At 37.0% G+C, this 23262-nt stretch overlaps 1 pseudogene; it reads left to right on the forward strand.

Moving 5' to 3' along the window:
- Positions 1-10089: 10089 nt before the first annotated feature.
- LOC111171523 (ribonuclease H2 subunit B pseudogene) lies at positions 10090-19055 on the forward strand (annotated as a pseudogene).
- The last annotated feature ends 4207 nt before the right edge of the window (positions 19056-23262 follow it).

A 23262-nucleotide genomic window follows, 5' to 3' on the forward strand; every position in this document is an offset into this window, starting at 1 on the left:
ACCCACACACCTATAGTTAATTATTCTATGACAAAGGAGACAAGAATAGACAATGGAGAAAAAATAATGTCTTCAATAAGTGATGCTAGGAAAAGAGGACAGCTACATGTCAAAGAATAAAATTAGAATATTTTCTCACACCATATACAAAAATAAACTCAAAATGGATTAAAGACCTAAATATAAGACCAGAAACTATAAAACTCCTAGAAGATAACATAGGCAGAACATTCTTTGACATAAATTGCAGCAATATTTTTTTGGATCTGCCTCCCAAGGCAAAGGAAGCAAAAGCAAATATAAACAAATGGGACCTAATTAAACTTAAAAACTTTTACACAGCAAAGGAAAACATCAACACAAAAAGACAACATACTGAATGGGAGAAAATATTTGCAAATTATATGACCAATAAGGGATTAATATCCAAAACATATAAACAGCTCATACAACTATCAAAAAAAAAAACTTATTAAAAACTGGGCAGAAGAACTGAATAGACATGTTTTCCAAAGAGGACATGCAGATGGCCAACAGGCACATGAAAAGATGCTCAACATCACTAACCATCAGAGAAATCAAATGAAAACCACAATGAGGTATCACCTCACACCTGTCAGAATGGCTATCATTAAAAAGAACACAAATAACAAATGTTGACAAGGACGTGGAGGTAAGGGAACCCTAGTACACTGATGGTGGGAATGTAAATTGGTGCAGCCACTATAGAAAACAGTATGGAGGTTCCTCAAAAATTAAAAATGTAACTACCATATGATCCAGCAATTCCACTGCTGGATATATATCTGAAGAAAAGAAAACACTAATTCAAAAAGATACATACACCCCAATGTTCAGAGCAGCAAGATTTACAATTTCCATAATATGGAAGCAACCTCAGTTTCCACCAACAGATGAATGGATAAAGAAGATGTGATTGATATATCTATAGATCTATCTATCTACCTATCTATAGATAGATATAAAATGAAATATTTATAAAATGAAATATTCAACCATAAAAAAGAATGAAATTTTGTCATAACAACATGGATGAACCTGGAGGGCATTATGTTTAGTGAAATAAGTCAGAGAAAAAAAGATAAATACTGTATGATATCATTTATATGTCGAATCTAAAAAAATAAAACAAATAAATAAACACAGCAAAACAGAAACAGACTCACAGATATTGAGAACAAACCAGTGGTTACCAGTGGAGAGAGGGAAGAGGGGAGAGGCAAGATAAAGATAGGGGATTAAGAAGTCTAAACTATTATGTATAAAATAAATAAGATACAGGGATATATTGTACAGCACAGTGCATATAGCAAATATTTTATTATAACTTTAAATGTAGTATAATCTATAAAAATATTGAATCACTATGTTGTACACTTAAAACTAATATTGTAGATCAACTACAACTAAAAAATGAAGAGAGAAAAAAATGGAGAAGAGCATAATAGGAGAATAACAAAATATACTAATCATCACAGAAGAAAACATGACAAAGGCATTAAAACATGCTTTTGAGAAATATTAAATGTATGCAAACCAGTTGTATATTTTGTGCTACTCTGACTTTTGGGTTAAGTGAGAAAAAATAAGCTAAAAATTACATAGATAATATGCTCCTAAATTTGTTGAACATATATAATATAGAGGCAACAGAGAGGTGTTTAGGCAGTTAAATACGTGGACCTGCAGAAAAAGATAATTAACTGTTTACAGTAGATTTCTCTGGGTGTTGGATGACAATATTGTTTTCATACTGTTTTTACAGTTCTACAATATTCACAGTTAAGTTAGGTTTTGTTGTCTAATCAGAAAAATAATGTGTTCTAAAAAAAAAATAGCCCAGGATCTGAATTATGTGCTTCCTCTGAGTTCTTACAGATCAGTGAGGAACGAGAGCCAGGCAGAGGATATGACTACGGAACCGGAATTGGACAGTATTTCTTTCCAAAGCCCTTGACTAACATCACTCAACTCAACTGTGCTTCACTCCACACACTCACCTCAGCTCAGCACTAGAGGACTGGGACACTGACTTTCACTGCTCAGGGTCGCCTTATATGGACTTAAGTTATTTGCCAGGTTGTTCATATGTTTTACTTCTCAACTGTGAAGTCCAGGTTCCAATCCTTTGGTCTCCTTACATAGTGTCTCATCCAGCATCCTTATTTATTACAAAAATAAGGACATTAAAAAGTCGAACAGGAAATTCTCCCTTGACTAGAAAGTGCCCAGTTTTTTATCCCATCAGGCACTCTTTTCATACAAAGGGTGAAATTAATAGTTGAAGACCAAAACTACTACTGGGGAAACGAGATTTTTTGAGTAACTGAGAAAAAGCTTGAGGCAAACTTATTAAAAGAATTATTTGGCTCATCCAAAGTCATCATAGCTAAAGTGTTTTTGTTTGTTTGTGGCAAACATCCGTAGAGATATTTGCAGTGGAAGAAAATTCCCAATTTCAGAATTTCACAGACAGGTGAAATGGTGAATAGGAACAGAAATAGCTGGAACAATGAGATACAGTTTGATAGAACTGTGTAATGAAGGTAGAAACTTTTAACTTTAAAAGTTAAACTTCAAGCAATCACAGATAGACCGAAAACTTTGTCAACATTATACCAGTTCTTATACATGGACATGACAAATTCAGGACAGAATAGAGAAAATAAGCACATGATGACAAGGCAGGTGGTCTAGTGGTTACAGGCACAGAAGCTGAAGTCTGAGGGCCAGAGTGGAAATCTCACCTCCACCATCACTAGCTGTCTAACTCTCAAGTCACTCAGATTTCTCTACTGTAAAATGAGGATAATAACAATACTTAACTTACATGGCTCTTGCGAGAATAAAATAAACCACATAGTAAGTTTAATAAATACTAGTTGATTTAGATTATGAGGTGGAGAACGTAACTATTTCAGTGGAATCCATTTTATTTGCTTTACAACATAAGAAGTTGAATTACTATTTAAAATTTAAACATCAGTTTGAACTGGAGTCATGAATGCTAGGTCCTAGTTGAGGTTCTTCGATCTCAAGGTGAGCTATGGGCATACCATTTTCTTTTCTAAGCCCCAGTGGTGTCATGAGGTGTACTGGATAAGCTCTACATTCTCTTGCTGCTTTCAAATTCCTATGATCTATATAGCTGGGAGAAAAAAAGTGTTTTAATACTGATGCTTAAAAAATATTTTCACAGCAGGAACTGAAATAGTGAAGCATTTCAACATATTTATGTAACAGCTAAATTAAAAAAGCGAGTACAATTTCCCAGTGGGGGAGCTACAGAACTAAAAACTGATCAAAACAAAGAGTTTTTAGAATGTATGCATACTAAAGTTTCAATGAATGGAAGAAAATCCCTGAAAATCCAATCCTAGTATTGAAAAGAGAAAAAAATAAGCTTTTTCTTTTCTCTGCATGTACCCTCCTTCATAGTCTCATAGAGAGATGGAAGGTATACTGATGACAGATAAAATTAATTTCACTGACATTACATGTTTTCACCTTTTAACATTATAATCTAATTTAACTAGTATTTATTAACTTACAATGTGATATTAGAAGCTGGTAGGGTTTTTAAGATTTTTTTAAAATCTCATGTCTGTCCTAGGAAGTTATATATTATATATAATAGAATAAGACATATAAGATGTTATATATAATAAGGTACATTAAAATATATGGTATTAATGTGGTATTTTTATACACTATAGAATATAGTGTATAAAAAATATATGGTATTTTTATATACTATAGAATAAGACACATATAGTTAAAGATGAAAGGTAGAATGTATTCAAATACAAAAATAAATGGCTTAACTCCAGGATAGTAAATTCAAATGATAATCAGACCCAAGAAAGGCAAGTAAGTAAAATGGGCAAAGTAGATGTTGAGCCACACTGAAGCATGTTTTCTCAAAAAAGCTGCCCATGGATTGCTGCCATTTAGTAATGGAGGTCCCGAGTTCCCAGATCTTCTAATTTTCTAAACAGAAACAAGAATTTAGATGTTTATGTAAAATATCTATTTTTTTTCTAGTGTTGGAAATTATTTAAACGTTTTTAAACATGGTGTAAATCAAACAGACACAACTCCGAGGTCTATGCATCCTGTGAGCTGCTACTTTACAATCTTTGGATTATTAAACGCTATAGAAAAATATTTGTTAACACTTTATGATTCTTCAGATGTTTAACATGCTGTAATATTTTTCTCATAAAGCTGGAGGCAATTATTACACCAATATTTGCAATTTTTGGGGAAATTGAGGATGAGGGAAGCTAAATAATGTCTACACAGTCACATAACAATAAGCAGAAGATTTGGTTTCAAAACCAGGTTTGTCGCCCTCCAATGTCTGTCCATATCCTTTTCTAATAGGCAACATTTTTTATCAAAAAAAGGATATATGAAAAAACAGAACTTTATTTTAGACCTGGTAGGGTAGGTAAGATTTGGGTACCCAAAGGGGAGATATAAAATGGTTTCAGTTAGAGGCAACATGTGAATGCTGGAGGAAGGCATGAGCATGGTATTTTTAGAGACTAACTTGGAAACTGGACTGGTGTCAGTAGACACTTCACAGTGGGAACCAGGGAAAGTGGATTATATATAATACCTAAATAATATTTAATTTAACATTCACCACAAAACAGAACATCGAAAGCTAGTATAAAGAAATTGCTTTTTTTATTCACGTTAGTCTTCAGTGTCAAGCAATGATCAACAACCACCTTTACTGTCATTACTATTTTAAAGTTACATTTCTTAATTTCATCTGGAGATTACTCAGTCGCCCTACAAAGTGTCTTACACTGATATCGCAGATAGTATGATCTGCCCCCACAAAAGTTTACAAACTGCCTTGATCACTGCGATGAAACTAGTCTACCTTCTTAAACAAATAATTTGTTAATTTCAAAAACACAAAAAGAAGACTGATCCCTTTAAAAATCAAATTGTACTATCCCCCTTTAAATTACCTAAACTTTGTGGGAAAATTCGAAATAATATTTTCATGAGTAAGGTTATGTATCTCAGATCTAGCCTTGGAGAGATAGTCCAGTGTTGCTAGAACTTCTGATATTTTTCTTAAAAAAAAAAAAAAAAGAAAAAAACTGGAAACCTGGGGTTTTTTAAATGTAAAGTCTCCTAATTTTTCAAATCTTGGCTCAGTTAAGAAAATAACATAAGCATATATGTGTATATATATATATATATATATATCTGCAGACCCCCTAAAGGAAATGGAGGAATTAGCTAGAGTTGGGTCACAGTAGGGAAGAATTGCAGCAATGTTCAAACATTGCTATAAGAACCTTTGTATAAGAAATGGCTTATACAAAAAGGTGAGGAGGAAAAAGACTACTAATTACATTTGGGAAACAGAAATGTAACTTGTTAACTTTCTTTACCACAACCCTCCTTGCCTCCCTCCCCCAATTTCCCAACAAAGTTAAGAAAATATTGTAGCATCACTTATATCTTAAGATATTTTAATAAACCAGCTGAAGCAGCATGTGGGTTTCAGGCCATTTTCATTCATGAAAAGATTAGCTCTGTATTAAATACATTTTAAACTGAGAAAGAGAAAAGATATAAATATTATTCTAGAGCTTTAAAATACTGCATCTCAAATTTACCTAATTATTTGCTTTGGTATAGTTAGACACACCCTAGAGGAATATCTAAGAAGTTCCTAGGAGCATGAGACTTTTTCAAACATTACAGCTGTTCCCCCCAATTCTAGAAGATTCGGATGGGTGCCGTGTGTGTTTGTGTGTGTGTGTGTGTGTGTGTGTGTACATTTGTGTGGGTTCTGGGGATTGTAAGGATTGACAATCACAGCCCTAGCCCTAAGCAACTGACATGCAAGTATCTTATTCCTCAGATATATAACTAAATTTAAAACTGTGGAAATCAACTTAACTAGTCATGACAGTAACTAACATGTAGGACAGGCTGACCACTTTTCTAAAGCCATTTTACAAACATCATTGATTGCCCCTTATCCCAACCTTGAAATATGAATGCTGCTTACTGCTTAAAAAGTGTGTATGTATGATATTCCTCTGATTATTATCCAGTAGCTGGCAGAGCCAGAAGCTCCACTTAGATCTGCTGACTTAGCATGGAAAAAATGCTCTTTCAGAGACAGTGTGTTGTCCTTAACATATGTGGATGGATGTGATAGGGAACGCATGGTTAGATGAATGAGCCCTCACGCTGGGCTCCATAAAAGAGTGAGACTGCTGAAAGCCTCTGTCTCTCACCAGAAATGTGGTCTCTTCCTGCCAAGGAGCTTGTCTCCACCCTAACACTCCATACCCCGATCTACCAGGCTTCCTCCTTTTTCTTAGCCACAGACACAGCCTCTTCCATTTCTCCTAAATCCTTACTCAACTGCCTCTTCTACTCCCTCTTTTTGGACTCACAGGTTCCTACCAAAAGGAACTCAGATTTCTGGAGTCAGAGGTCTGTGTTCAAATTCTGAATCTGACATCTACAAGCTCTGTGATCCTGAAGAAGGTAAATACTGTATCTGAGCTCTAGTTTCCTCCCCTAGAAAATGGTGCTGGGGAAAGAGAATAAGTAAAAAATTATTAATTAAATATGATAACCTAAGAGTCATGTCTGGTAGCTACTACTATTATATACTATGTCTTTAATGAAATATTGTACCCTCAATTTATCTGATTTTTGGGAATACATATCTCCGTTTCTCATTTCTATCTCAGAAAGGCAATTCTTCACAAATTATGCCAAATAGAGAAGTTCTATAGCATGACTAAAGGAAATGAACTCAGAGGTCAGAATGTCAGAGTCTGAGTTCATGTCTTCACCTCTTCCTAGCTGTGGAAACTTGGACAATTTACTGACTCACTCTATGCCTAAAATAGGGATAGCAATGCTACCCATCTCTTAGAGCTTTTGTGTTTAATTTAATTAAATAGAAAATAAAGTAGAATGCACTTAAATTATCGCAGGAGCTCAATAAATTTTGCTATTATCTGTTAGTAGTGATATTATTTCCTTCTTTATTTAAACCACAGTCACATTCTTTTGGTCAGATTATCAGAGGACTGAAATGGATGTCCAGTTGGTAAATGGATTAAAATATTATAAACCATAAAGAGAAAAATATATTTTTCTTTCAGATTACAATTTACTTTGTGTCTCAAATCAAATTGAAGCAATTCTTTTCTGAGTCTTGGAACTTTAGCTTATCCATCTATTTTTTCCCTTTTAAAAAATACATTTGGCTCATGTTTCTGTGAAAACTAAAGTCAATGCATAATTTACAACATACAACCAAAATCAAACATTTAATTTTATGTTTTATTCAAGTAAGAGCAACAGAGCTGGGAGGGGAAAAAAGTTGGAATTTGCTTAAATTTGTGATACTATTAAGATTCACAAAATATACTTAAAGCAAAGATGAGGTTATTTTAGTTGCAGTTAAGATACAAGAAGATCCCAAAGGAATGAAGCAGTGAGTAGAATTTCACCCCTAAAATCTTCACTGGGAATATACTTTTTTCAGTTGCAACAGGAGATACAAAACTAAAAAAACAAACAAGCTGAAAATTAACTAGCCTTCATTTTATATTCCATTTCTATAACTGCCAAACAACATATGGCCCATCATATTGATTTTTTGTCTATTTTTTTTGTTCTAAGAGCAGAATGTATTCTCAGCTATATTAATCATATTTCTAAATAAAGGTTATGCTTTGATATGTAGGTTTTATATAGTCCCTGATAACCTCTGAAAGCACACAGTATTTTTTATCTATGTAGACTTAGACATGATGCTTTAAAAAAAAAATTGTAAACTTGGCCAAATATCTGCAAACATAGCAGATGTTTTCTAGAAATTTCTCTCAGCACTGATATTTTTGTGTATTTTGTAAGACTGACACATGCAGTTCTATGCTGGTTGCATCTCTTCTGTTATGTGTTTGTTTGTACAGAGACATAATCATATTACCGTGCTCCCTACTTGATATATCGGCTGGTCTCCTAAGTATTCTCTGAAAATTACAGGTTCAATCCTACATCTAAATGCTTATTAAAAATACTTCAAACCTTCCATCTGCTTCCAAGACTATGGCTGGGAACTAAGGCTGAATAATTTATCTCGAACATGTACCTGCTTGTGGGTAGCTGCTACACTGCATGTAGAGATAACTTCTGCTCATGTATGTGTTTCAAACCATTCATTACCAATTCTTCTTTTTAATCTTCCTCTCTATTTTGCTTTTTTAAATGGCCATTCTGCAGATTATCTGGAAAGTCATGAGATAAAATAATTACTAAACCAGGAAATTAAAGAAAGGCATTTTAAATCGAATGGAAAGTGCAAAATGTTAGATGTTAATGTTACTTTCAGAGAATGCACTGCCCACTCATTTTGCCTCATAGCTTCTGAAGCCACTTTTAACCTTTCATTTTTTGTTTGTTGGTTTGTTTCACTGTGTTCTCAGTTGTCCTTGGAAAGAGTTCAGAGTTGTTCCATCTTTTCCATCCTCAGTGTCATAGCTGAATTCGAGGCCCTGAACACTTCCAGCTTGTTTTTAACTGACTAAATTAGTCTTCCCCAACTCTAACCTACACAAGAAATATCCTCTAGATTAAGTTTCCTAAAACACAACTTTCATCATGTCATAATGTTGCTCTAGATCCTACTGTGGTTCTAGTGACTATGGGAAAAGCCCACTCTTTGTACTGACAGGTTCCAAGCCCTGGGAAATAGTATCCCATTTTAGTTGTCAATCTAACCTCCTATGACTTCCCAATTTACTGTTGCTCCCATCACAATAAATTCCTTTGCATCCCCCCATGCGCCATGCTTATTCTACCTGTGATTTTCCTGATGCATGCTTCTTCTTTTTACCCCATCTTTTCATCTGTCCAAATCCCATCTACTCTCCAGGGCCAATTGAAGTGATAACGCTTCAGACACTTCCTATGAGAAAATTCAACTGATCCAGTCCACAAGCCATATTTTTCTTGGAATGTACATCATACTTACCAACAGACTGTTATTCAGCGAAGTTTATATGCTACACTGCATTGCTTCTCCTTTGGAACTATTGCTAGTCCAAAAAGATCATAAGCTGCTTGAGGTGATGAGATATGCCCTATGTTATCTCTCTATTACCCACTGTGCTTTTTTCATTGCTGGAAACACACTAGGTATATAAGGACACAAAGTGGACTCGACATAATCTTTAAAAAAGGGTTTACAAAATTCAACTCTACTAATTGTAGTGTTACTTAAGGATAGATTAATGATTGTCTAAGATATGTGAATGGGGCAAACCTATGTTCTTGTAAAAATGGTCAAGTAGAGATCAAACTTTTATAAAAAAAAATAATAGGTTAAATATACTGAATGGTGATATTCAAATAATCTTTTTGTGACTCTCTTCATAAAGAGAAGAGGACCAGGCTTCCCTGGTGGCGCAGTGGTTGAGAGTCCGCCTGCTGATGCAGGGGACACGGGTTCGTGCCCTGGTCCGGGAGGATCCCACATGCCGCGGAGCAGCTGGGCCCATGAGCCATGGCCGCTGAGCCTGCACGTTTGGAGCCTGTGCTCCTCAACGGGAGAGGCCACAACAGTGAGAGGCATGCGTACCGCAAAAAAAAAAAAAAAGAGGACCACCTGATTTTCAGAGTTTCAAACATACGTTTCAGTTCTATTCTCTTAAAAAGAAAGCTTTTTGATTTTCTAAAATAGGAGTTAAAAAAATACATATAAAAAATCATACATAGGAGGAGAGCAAAATAGACATGTTTTCCAGTTGTGAGAAGGGTACAAATAGAAACCCAGAACAGTGTATCAGAGCACAAATGAGATTCAGGGGTGTCCACAGAGGAAGTCTCCGTGTGACGGAGTATCAGTCTGACCTGGGTGAGGAGGGCATCCACATGGAAGGGCAACCTGGAGTTAGCTGTGAGTTGGGGAAGCATCTGAGCAAGAGAGAGGAGGAGAAGCTCGGCACAGGCACTCAGAGCCAGAGTAAGCAGTGATTCCTGTGGGAAGGTGCCTGACCTGAGATGCCAGCACCTAAGCAAGATGAGGAGGGGCATCTGTTCATGGGCGTGGCCTTTTGTGTTGTGTCAGAGCTCGAGCACAGCGAGAAGGATCTTTCTGCATGTAGGCTGGTCCAGCAGGGAGAACCAGAAGCCCAAATGCAGTAAGGAACATATTTATAAGTGAGAGCAGCACAGCACTGGATGTCAGAGTCCAAATGGGGCAAGGAGCTCGTCTACGGAGAGTGACTTAGGATGGGGTATAGAATCCCTAGTGGAATGAAGAGGACATCCCATATGGGAGTCAGAGTTGGAACAGGATGAGAAAGGCATCTGTGTGGGGTAGGAGTTGAAAACAAAGACAAATAATTGGTACATTAAAGACAATATATTTCCTGGGAGAAACCAGGAGACAGGTTTCTCAGAATCAGAGATAAGAGTTAAACATATGCAAAAGGAGAAAACTAAAATAAATCTGGTAGTTTGGGACTGGTATTGGTTGTACTAAGAACTCACGGTTTTCACTACATAAAGAGGAATAATTATTGACATAAATGAGAGTGTGCTTGTATGTGTGTTATATATATCTATATTCCCTACATTAATCCACTGTAAGGCCTGGAAGCACTGACACTCCAAAAGCAATCAGTACACCTAACTCCTGGGTCTTAGCTTCTACCATTCTCCATTAAAAGAAATGAGGCTACTTGAAGAAATGGCTGACTCTGGGCCTGAGACACAGAATGTGCAAGATAAGCTACAAATATCCAATATGGCTATTCAAAATATATAAGGAGCTCATACAACTTAATAGCAATAAATAATCCAATTTTAAAAATGAGCAAAGGACCTGAACAGACACTTTTCCAAAGAAGATATACAAATGGCCAACAGGTATACGAAAAGGTGCTCAGCATCACTAATCATCAGGGAAATGCAAATCAAAACCACAATGAGATATGACACCTGTCAGAATGGCCATCATCAAAAAGTCAAAAGATAAGCATTGGTAAGGATGTGGAGAAAAGGGAACTCTTGTACACTACTGGCGGGAATGTAACTTGGTCATATGGAAAACAATATGGAGGTTCCTCAAAAGATTAAAAATAGAACTACACTATGAGCCACCAATTCTACTTCTGGGTATATATCCAAAGGAAATAAAATCCATATCTCAAAGAGATATATGCACTCTCATGTTCATTGCAGCATCACTTACAGTAGCCAAGACATAAAAACAACCTAAGTGTCCATCAATAGATTAATGGATAAAGAAAATTACATATATAAACCAAATTTTCTTTATCCATACATATATCTACATCTTATATATAACATATATAAATTTATCATAAATATGTATTTTATATATAAATACATATTATTTATATATGTAATGTATAAATACATATAAAGATATACATACACATGCAATGGAATAGTGTTCAGCCATAAAAAGGAAGGAAATCCTGCCATTTGTGACAACATAAATGAACCCTGAGGACATTATGCTAAATGAAATATGCCAAACACAGAAAGAGAAATACTGTATGATCTCACTTACACAGGAAATCTAAAAAAGTCAAGTCCATAGAAACAGAGTAGAAGAGTGGTTACTATTGGGGTCTGGGTCTTGGAGGAAATGGGGAGACATTGGCCAAAAGGTATAGACTTTCAGTTTTAAGATAAGTTCAGAATGGTGACTATAGTTAATAATGATGTATTATATACTTGAAATTTGCTAAAGGAGTAAATCTTAAGTCCACACACACAAAAAAAAGTTAACTGTGAGGTGATGGATATGTTAATTAGCTTGACTGTAGTAATCACTTCACAATGTATACATATATCAAATCACTGTATTGTACACCTTAAATACAATTTTTATTTTTCAATCATACTTCAATAAAGCTGGAAAAAAAATTTTAAAGATAAGCCACAGAAATGAAGTGCTCAAATAATGGCACATATCCTAAGAACAGACAAGTTGGCATAAGTGGGCTACTGCTTGCCAAATTGGGAACAATTTGAACACAAAAATAAAATAGAAAGCCTCTAGTCTATATTGATAAAAATTAACAAATTAAACTACAGATTTATGAGGAACGGGATATTTACACAGTTCCACAGTACCTTCCCACAAAATATAAATTACAACAGGGAAAAGAGTTACTTTACAGTGAAGGAATATAGCAGACACCACATTAATATAGTAATCAAGGTGAATATCATGAGTAATGGGGCAAACTGAAACCATGCACCACCTGATAGGATATAATGAAAAGATGAAAGTATTCCTTCTGTGGTTTCCTGACAAATCTGAATGTAATCATGAGGAAACAGCAGACCAATTCATATTGAGGGAACATTCTACAAAATAACTAGCATGCAATCTTCAAAAGAGTTAGGGTCATTAAAGTCAAAGAAAAAATCATGGAAATATTCCAGACTGAAAAAGTCAAAAGAGACAAAATAACTAAATACAATATGAGAATTTTAGCTGGATTTTTTGCTGGATGCATTTAGGACAATCGGTGAAACTTGAATGGAATCTGAGATGTCTCTGGATGTATCAAAGTTGATTTTTTGGTTCTGAAGGTGGTGTCATGATTATGCGGTAGAATGTCCTTGTTCATACGGTTTAAACACTAAAGCATTTGGGAATGATAAAGAATCAAATTAGTAACTTACAAACAGTTTAGGGGAAAAAAGCATTCTTTGTACTGTGCTTCCAATTTTTCTTTTAAGTTTAAGATTCTATAAGAAAATCATTAACAATAGATACTCTGAAAATTATTAAAATGTATTAAAATACAGTAATGTAAACCCACATGTATATAAAACAAACTAGAGCAGGGCAGGTTGATGCAAGTACCAAAAAGGAGTGTGTAGTTTTATCTATGCTGAAAATATATCTGACATTTTTTACTCTGAAAAGTCACTACACCTAATTAGTGTTAAATACAACTGATTTTTGATTAGTAAAACTTGGTTGTTCCAAATCTATTTCTTTTTCTTTTTCTCTTTTTTTTTTTTTTGACCACGCCTCAGGGCATGTGGGATCTTAGTTCCCCAACCAGGGATCGAACCCGTGCCCCCTGCAGTGGAAGCGTGGAGTCCTAACCACTGGACTGCCAGAGAAGTCCCCCAAATCTATTTCTTAAAAATCATCTCAGAAAGGCAGTTAGTCTAGCCTGGTAATGACTGGCTGAAGTTCAAATATGGTGGACTGATTTTGTCTTTGCTAATGAGAAGAGTCATAAAAATTTTTTAGATAAACGAAACACCATAAAAATACACATTCTTGATCTAACAATAAATATTAGAAAACATGGAGCAGTTCAAAAATTTGGGCCAGCAACCAGACATATGTATCTCTTAACTGAGATTTCACTTCTACTGTATAGAAAGTTTCTCTCCTCTCCTTCCAGTATCATGGGCATTATTGATCAAGAGACATTCTGAAGAAGCAGCTGGTGCAACTGATTGGAAGCTATGAAGAAAATTTTTACTGAAAGTCCTAGAGTTTTAGATGTATGTATCCCAGGATAATAAAAATATCTCTTTGACAACCAAAGCTCTCTTCTTTCTAAACTCTATATGTTATAAATAACACCTATGTGAGAACTGAGATCTTATCCCAAGTCACTCTAAAAGAAAGAATGGATTTCCAGGTTACTTGGCTTTTATTCAGCACTACTCCTGCCACATCTCAAAGACAAAAAAGACTAAGAGATGACAAAGAGTGATTTCTTTCCTCAACTCCACCTGTATGTGGTCTATGCAACACTATAAATTCTGCCAATAGATACATAAACCTGATAAATTACCCTGAACCATAAGCCATTTTAACAGATCCAATTGAACCTGAGATGTAATTCAACTTTTAGTTTTGTAAACTTTTACATTAATATCTCAAGAGGAGTCCTGACAAAGATAGAAAGCCTGGGGCTGCTACTTCCTCTGCTTTTACGGCACAGCTTGAACAGGACATCTTGTAAGCTGAGGTTTTTCCAATGTAGCATGCAGATCTGCAAACGCCCAAAGGATATTTAGAGCCTAAAAGAAAGCAATCCTTTGAATGCCTTTTGATATAGTGGCCTGCAGAGAAGAGTAAGAATCAAATAGTAGACCCTGTCCGTTTCCTTGAATAGTCCCATAGCCCTGGTTCTTAACCCTTTTTCTGTCTGCAATCATCATTATTATTATTGCATACCTGTACTATTCCTAGTTTTGCAATGGGGAAGGGACTTTTTTTTTGCGTTACGCGGGCCTCTCACTGTTGCGGCCTCTCCTGTTGCGGAGCACAGGCTCCGGACGCGCAGGCTCAGCGGCCATGGCTTACCGGCCCAGCCGCTCCGCGGCATGTGGGATCTTCCCGGACCGGGGCACGAACCCGTGTCCCCTGCATAGGCAGGCGGACTCTCAACCACTGCGCCACCAGGGAAGCCGGGGAAAGGGACTTTTAATAAATATCCTTCACTCGGTCTCTTGGGCAACTTAATCTGAAGGTTATAATTTTATAAAAAATAAGGTCAGTTTCCTCTTATTTTTGACAGGCAGCGGGAAATAAAATCTCTACCTTAAATTTTTGGTAAAAAAAAATCAAGGTGTATTATATTTTCATACAGTTGAATCCTAGGTAAGGCTAGTACCAGTCCTGAGTATAATTAAATTGATATCATATCTGGATTAAATTTTTAATTCTAGAAGAAAATATTTAACCATGTGAAGGACATTATCAATTACTTTGACAATTCCAACTCTTCATTTTCTTCATGCTTTCTTGAAATTACTTCATAGATTTAATATCTTGGCATATATTTTGGTTATCTGACTTAATTTAGAAAATAATCTCTCTGATTTGGTCCTTTCAGAATTCCTTACCTTTCCACATTTTTTTGCACTAAAATTTTCTCTCAAACTAATTCTTATCTACCAACTTATAAAATGTTAAACATTTAATTACATTGCCTGAATATCAGTTTAAAGTTCTTGTCAAGGTCTGTCTTAGCCCATCTGGGCTGCTACAACAGAACACCATAAACTGGCTGGTTTATAAACAATAAACATTTACTTTTCACAGTTTTGGAGGCCAGAAGTCCAAGATCAGGGTGCCAGCATAGTTGGGTGAGGGTTCTCTTCCTGTCACAGACTTCTTATTATATCGTCACATGGTGGAAGGGGCTAGGGAGCTCTGTGGGGTCACTTCTATAAAAGCACTAATCTCATTCATGAAGGTTCCACTCTCATGACGTAAGCACCCCCCCACCCACCCACCAAGGGCCCCACCTCCAAATACCTTCACACTGGGCATTAGGATATACGAATTTTGAGGTGACACTAAAGTTCAGGCCATAGAAAGGTCTCAAAATTTAAGTTTGCTTTCAGAATGAAGTTTCCAGTATTATCTTTTTCCTTCTCCCTATATCATCCTAGAACAGGATTATCGTAACTAGTATGGAGAGTTTTCTAATCCCTGTCCTTTGTAAGTACTTAAAGTATAGAAAGACATTTTCAATGTTATACAGAAGAAATCAGAAGAGCTGGGTTTGAGTCTTCATTTTTCATAACATATTATTGGATAAATTATATAATATCTTGTCCTCGATTATTTCTAAGTACTGTTATTCCCATTTTAGAAACTGAGAAACCTGAAGCTCCAAGAGGTTCAATAACTTGAGCAGGGTCAGACAGCTAATAAAAGGAGTCATGATTCAAAACTATATCTGCCTATCTTAAATATCTGTGTGTGGTTTTTTTTTTTTTAAATTTCTGTTCTGTAATGACATCCTTAATTATTCTGCTTAATAGAAGGTTCTGATCCAAGTTATTTCAATTTTTGAAGTAACAGAACACATTCTGTTCAGTTATGCTTCCATGTTTGATATCAGATACTAGGATAAATATGAAGATGAATAAGATACAATTCTTTCTTTCAACAAATTTACAATCTAGAATAAAAACAGCAAAATTGGCCTTGATTATACAGGGAAGAGGTTGCCTTGTTTTTTCTACTTATCTTTGACATTTTAATCTTTCACTGGAGGTAGAACCTGTAATATATGAAAACGCAATGAACTGTGAGAGAAATTTGGTTTCAGGTCACATGCTATCATCACTGGCTCAGTCACAGAGAAAGAGCACACAAAGGTTACTTAAATGAAGCTTTTCCTAAATTGGGTTTCCAGGTCAAGAGATTTCTTTTTCATGTTGGAATAGAAGTATTGAATCAACTACTGGTATTTTCATCACGCATACAAAATCTCAGTGTCTATAAGTACATGGTATGATAAGATTTTCAAAGAACAGGGGTGAAAGGTAAGGATTTAGGGACAAAGACAGACTCATAACCCAGAATGAGAATTTGCACTTGTCCCAGTGGCCACAGAGAAACTGCCAAAGACATCTGACCCTAGGGGTAGTAACTAGTGTAAATTTCAGGGACTGGCTTAAAAATGACTCATGTGCCAGATTCCCTGTTGAAAAAAGCATTATAAAAAAACATTTACTCCAGAACAATGTGAAGAAAACAACTATGGAGACTATAAACAGATTTATTCTCACAACAAATATAATTATTAGTCCTTGGTATCAATATATATTAATCATAATCATTCACACATTTGTATATTGTGATGAATATAAGCACAGAAATGTAGTTTATTTTAAAAGAATCCAAGGCAGATGGTAAATTTAGTCACTGCAAAGGGGCTCTGATTTATAAATTTAAAATGTCAAGATATAAACTAAAACAAAAATGAAATAAAACAAAAGAAAAAGTAACTAAAGATGAAGTTATTTCTCAAACAGGAACAGGCAGTATACCAAAATCTATTTTCAGTCTTTCAGAAAATAAATTGGTGAAACCAAAAGTTCAATATGAGGAAATGCCTTTTCACAAATTTAAGAACACTTGATTAAAGGAAAAAGAAAACCCCTATCTGTACATGAAGGAGTCCACCTACTGGACAGAACTGTTAACCGGTATGGAAAAAAATGTCACAAGCAGGTGTTTTATACTCTAGGCAGAAATTTTCTCGGCAACATGAAAATATAATTGGCTTTTTAAAAAACAATTAGCAGAGGCCTGGCCTGCGGCCGCCGAGACCAAACAGGCAGCAGGGCGGGAGGCGTGGACTGCGGAGAAGGGGCTCGCTCCTGGCAGCACGTGTTCCTAGTCCCAGAGTATCTAAAAGATGCTTCAAAGAAGATGAAAAGTGGGCTTATGTTTGTAAAACTGGTTAACCCATGTTCAGGGGAAGGAGCCATTTACTTGTTCAATATGTGTCTACCGCAGCTGTTTGAAATAAAAGTTTTCAAGGCAAAAAAACATTCTTGGTTTATAAATGAATCAGTTCAATCAAGAGTTCTTCTTCACTTTGCCACACCCATGGACCCTCTGTTTCTGCTTCTCCACTACCTTATAAAGGCTGATAGAGAGGGAAAGTTTCAGCCCCTGGATCAAGTTGTGATGGATGACATGTTTCTGAATTGCATCTTGTTGCTGAAACTTCCTGAACTTAAGAAGTTACTTTGACATGTGACAGAGGAGAAAGAAATAGACAAGAAGAAATATTACAAGCACAGGAAAGAGAAGACATTAAAATGGCTGGAAAAAAAGGTTAATCAGACTATGGCAGCATTAAAAACCAATAGTGTAAATGTCGGTGCCCGGGTACAGTCTACTGCATTTTTCTCTGGTGACCCGGTTTCCAGTGACAAGGAAGAGGATTATATTCATTATGCCCATGGTCTGATATCTGATTACATCCTTAAAGAATTAAGTGATGACTTATCTAAATATTTAAAGCTTCCAGAACCTCCAGCTTCAGTGCCAAACCCTCCATCAAAGAAAGTAATCAGATGAGCCCGTAGAAGCAAAAGAAGATTACACTAAGTTTAACACTAAAGATTTGAAGACTGTAAAGAAAAATAGCAAAATGACTGCAGCTCAGAAGGCTTTGGCTAAAGTTGACAAGAGTGGAATGAAAAGTACTGATTCCTTTTTTGGTGCAAAACATGTTTAAAAAAATTGGAAAGATTTGAAACACTGAAAATTAAATCGAGCAAAAATGTTTGCCTTCTACATGTCCCATTTTCATCCTTCCTCCATTCCACTGTACTTCCTAACCCTTAATTACCACCTTTTGAAAAAAAGTAGGAAGGGGGCAATTTTCAGATTCACTTGAACATTTCTTTGTGTTTGATGTTTGTGTTTCCTGAACAAAATATGGGAAAGTAATTGTGTAACTTCATGGCTTGTGGCCTTTGGAGTTTTGTTTGACATCATGAAAAGTAATCAAGTGAATAGAATTAACCTCTAACATCACAATTTCCTCAATAAACTGATGTGCGACCAAAAAAAAAAAAAAAAATTAGCATTACAATTCTAGCAAGAGGCAGGAACCATTAAGTGTACCTCAGTCTAGGAGGGTTTAATATATATCAAACCGAAAGGAAGGAAGGAAAGGAGAGAGGAAGGGAGGGAGGGAAGCAGTGAATCTCATCTCTTCTTTCTAGACTCTTCATGTTTCATTGTGTTCATTTTCTGCTGAGAAGCATTTTAGGGCATAGATTTTCATGTGCATTTTCCATAGGAAGATACTATGTCCTCCAAGCCCAAGGGTATTAGGGGAAAAAAAAAAAGTAATAGGTGCTAAAAAAAGAAAAGATTGTCTTATGTCCTTTATCTATACACTGCCTGCCACCCAGGACTCAGAGGTTTCATCTAATTATGTATGTAAAACTACTTTACAAAATAAATATCTCATAAAGATATAAGACAACTGAGTCACAAATGAGTCTTGTATGACAATTCATACCAAGCAGGCAAGCAGTCTTACTTCCTGATTCCTCCCTAATTACCTCACAGGAGCAGAGTTAGCCTCTGCACCCTAGAGGCAGATTGAAGAATAAAAACTTAGCCTGGTCCAGGGATTCTTTGCCACCTCCTGGACATGCCTCACTCCTGTTTGGAACTATTAATCAGGCCAGAACCAGTAGTCTGCCAACCCTTGCGGAAGGCATCGATGTTCCAAAATGGAAGGCCCGCTGGCTGTGCTGACACCACTCTTAATGACTCTTAAAATGACTCTTAAAAACACCTGGAGAACAACATTTCACAGTGACAATCAGAGCTTTCCTGACAAGCAATAACTCACATGCTGGGTACTGTGCATTAGGAGCACAATGGGAGTAGCAAAGTGGTGTCCCTTAGAAGGGGCCATAAGAGCTCATCGCTTTCCTTTGAGGCAAACACTTCGGTATCTCAGAGGGGTGCCCTCAGGTATTAGACACTGCATTCCACCAAGACTTCGATGAATTCTTTTAGGATGACAGGAAATAAGCCACATTTAAATCCTGGTCTATTTCCAGCTTGTTAATGCCAATTTATGAATTTAAGTGTTTTCTAAAAATAACAGATTTAATTCAAATCACCAAAGTAATACATAACAAGTCAAGTAGCAGTGATGGACAGGTTACTATATTTACAAAGATGACAGATCACTATATTTCTTCTTGAATGATTATATTGCAGTGATGTACTTTCCTATTCATCTCTTGTATATACTTTCTCCAATTCCCAATTCTCTCTCTTCCCCTAATCTCCACCCTAGATACAACTAATACCACAAAGCAAGCACCAAAAGATATTTTAAAGTAAGTGGACAGCCACTTATCTGTACTTTCTAGTGTTCCTATAATGATCATATATTAATTAATTAATATATGGTAGAACTAGTTCCATTTGGTAGAACTAGTTCAGCCACCCTTATAATAAGTCCCCAAGTTTCCATCATCCACTATGTCTATTACCCACATTCCCTCTGGCTAGGACTTAACATCTTCTTTCTTAGGTCTGGCCTTAGACCTGCCATTTGCTCCCTGGAGTTAGCTTCCGTCACAAAACAGTCTTAGCATGCAACTCTTCCCCATATCCACCAAGCCTGACATCACAACACTACTTGACTCTTCTTCAAGTCAGGGACACTCTCACATACTTTACTCTCTTGTTTTCACTGACTGAATTCTGTTTTCCAATATTGTTCCGACATGTCTGAGCAGGCTTCCACTGTATTATCTCTCAGAGAGGGAGAGAGCCTAGATAGATATAACAAAAAGGACAAACATACATTCAGCACAGGGTAACGGTAACATGGAAAGAGGGAAGTCTAATTTCACGTGAAAGGAATGCCTCCTGAGGAGTAGTTCACAATGAGGACAGAAAGTCAAAGCCCCTCATTTCTTTAATAAGATTATTAGGACAGGAACAAAGGGCTCTGAATAAAAATAGTGCTCAGTAAATATTATTGGCTTACTCCAACTGTGTAAACATGCATGCGTGCGCACACACATACACACACACACACACATAAACAAACACACTAAAGTGAAACTAATAAGAAATGCATCAAAATTAACCATGGTTGCCGCAACTAGGGTGCCTGGCAGACGCTTGTGGGGGACCCTGACGCCCAAGGAAATGGGAAGAACCCCCAAGCGAACCAGTAGGATGTGGGGGAACTGAGGGGGGAGAAGAAGTGGAGGCTAGACAGGACCAGTGCCCCTGAGCAGTGGCTGAGAGGGGAGAGGGGTTCCCACACCTGGAGGGGCCCTCGGGGGCTCAGATCAGGGAGGAAGCGGGCCCAGCGTTTCCCCTGTCCAATCGGCCAGGGAAGTCTGCCCCGCTCTCGGGCTGGGTCCTATGCCCTCATGGTTCCCCTCCAGGCTGGGTTGATCCTGGGGGTGCAGGAGGGAGGCCAGAATAGAATAGGAGAGGCAGGCAGGGGGAGTGGGAAAGGAGCAGAGGGCATTTGCCCCACCCACTCGGGCATGGGGAGCCTGCTGAGCTCCCAGGCTGGTCCCCTGTCCTCCAAAGCCCCCCTCCAGGCCATGTGGGTCCTGGGGACATAGGGGGGAAGCCCGCGAGATCAGGAGAGGCAAGCGAGAGGAGTCCTCCAGGACCGGAGGAGCAGGAGCGAAGTGGAGGGCGTTTGCCCCACCCACTCAAGCCCAGGAAGCCTGCTGGTCTGCCAGGTGTGGTCTCCTGCCAACTGAGACCAGAGGCAGGGGCAAGCCTGGGCCCCTTCTGTTCTGTTGCGCCTAAGCCCCAACCCCTCACTCCTCCACCTTTTCCAGCCCTTTTCCTAAGCATAGGCCCCACCCACTGCCCAAACCTCAACCCTGCTTAGGCTCCGCCCTCCACAGCCAATGCCTCTTCCACTTTTTTTTTTTCTCTTCCTCCTTTTTACTATTGTGGTTCTGTTTTATCTTCCAGTTGTTGTTTCATCTATATTTTTATTTTTATATTTTCTAACATAGCTGTTAGTTAACTAGTCTAATTTTATTTACTTCATTATTGTTCTCTCTCTCTTTTTTTTTTTTTCCCCACCCCGCTCAGCTTGTGGGATCTTGGTTCACAAGGCAGGGGTTGGGCCGAAGCTCCTTTGGTGGGAGCTCCAAGTCCAAACCACTGGACTAACAGAGAACCTCAGACCCCCAGGAATAATCATCATAGTGAGGTCTCCCAGAGGTCCTCATCTAGGCACCATGACCCAGCTCTACCCAACAGCCTACAAATTAAAGTGTTGGAAGCCTCAGGCCAAACAACCAGTAAGACAGGAACACAATCCCACTCATAAAAAAAAGGAAAAAATAATGAGATGGCAAAAAAATATGTCACAGATGAAGGAGCAAGGTAAAAACCTACAAGACCAAATAAACGAATAGGAAATAGGCAATCTACCCGAAAAAGAATTCAGAGTAATGATAAGAAAGAGGATCCAGAATCTCAGAAATAGAATGGAGGCATGGATAAAGAAAATAGAAGAAATGTTTAACAAAGTACTAGAAGAACTAAAGAACAACCAAACAGAGATGAACAACACAATAACTGAAACGAAAAATAAAATAGAAGGAATCAATAACAGAACAGCTGAGGCAGAAGAATGAATAAGTGAGCTGGAAGACAAAATAGTGGAAATAAGTGCCAAGGAGAAGATTAAAGAAAAAATGAAAAGAATGAAAAGAACTGAAGACAATCTCAGAGACCTGGGACAACACTAAATGCACCAACATCCGAATTATAGGGATCCCAGAAGAAGAAGAGAAAAAGAAAGGGTCTCAGAAAATATTTTAAAAGATTATAGTGGAAAACTTCCCTAACATGGGAAAGGAAATAGTCACCCAAATCCAGGAAGCACAGAGAGTCCCATACAGGATAAACCCTAGGAGAAACACACCAAGACACACATTAATCAAACTAACAAAAATTAAATTCAAAGAAAAAATATTAAAAGCAGCAAGAGAAAAACAAGAAATAGCATACAAAGGAAACCCCATAAGGTTATCTGCTGATTTCTCAGCAGAAACTCTGCAGGCCAGAAGGGAGTGGCAGGATATACTTAAACTGATAAAAGAGAAAAACCTACAACCGAGATTACTCTACCCAGCAAGGATCTAGTTCAGATTCGAGAGAAATTAAAACCCTTACAGACAAGCAAAAGCTAAGAGAACTCAGCACCACCAAACCAGCTTCACAACAAATGCTAAAGGAACTTCTCTAGGTGGGAAACAGAAGAGAAGAAAAAGACCCACAAGAACAAACTCAAAACAATTAAGAAAATGGTAATAGGAATATACATATCAATAATAACCTTGAATGTAAATGGATTAAATGCCCCAACTAAAAGACACAGACTGGCTGAATGGATACAAAAACAAGACCCATATATATGCTGTCTACAAGAGACCCACATCAGACCTAAGGACACATACAAACTGAAAGTGAACGGATGGAAAAAGATATTCCATTCAAATGGAAATCAAAAGAAATCTGGAGTAGCAATACTCATACCAGACAAAATAGACTTGAAAATAAAGACTGTTACAAGAGGTAAGGAAGGACACTACATAATGATCAAGGAATCAATCCAAGAAGAAGATATAACAATTTTGAATGTTTATGTACCCAACATAGGAGCACCTCAATGTATAAGGCACATGCTAACAGCCATAAAAGGGGAAATCGACAGTAACACAGTAATACTAGGGAAATTTTTTTAAAATAAATAAATAAATAAAAATAATACTAGGAGACTTTAACACCCCACTTACACCAGCTGACAGATCATCTAAACAGAAAATAAATAAGGAACCACAAGCTTTAAATGACACAAGATACCAGGTAGATTT

Source organism: Delphinapterus leucas, chromosome 5, assembly GCF_059928025.1.
Source record: "Delphinapterus leucas isolate spDelLeu-1000000601 "Yukka" chromosome 5, BTC_Dleu_Yukka2, whole genome shotgun sequence".
Classification (NCBI taxonomy): Eukaryota; Metazoa; Chordata; class Mammalia; order Artiodactyla; family Monodontidae; genus Delphinapterus; species Delphinapterus leucas.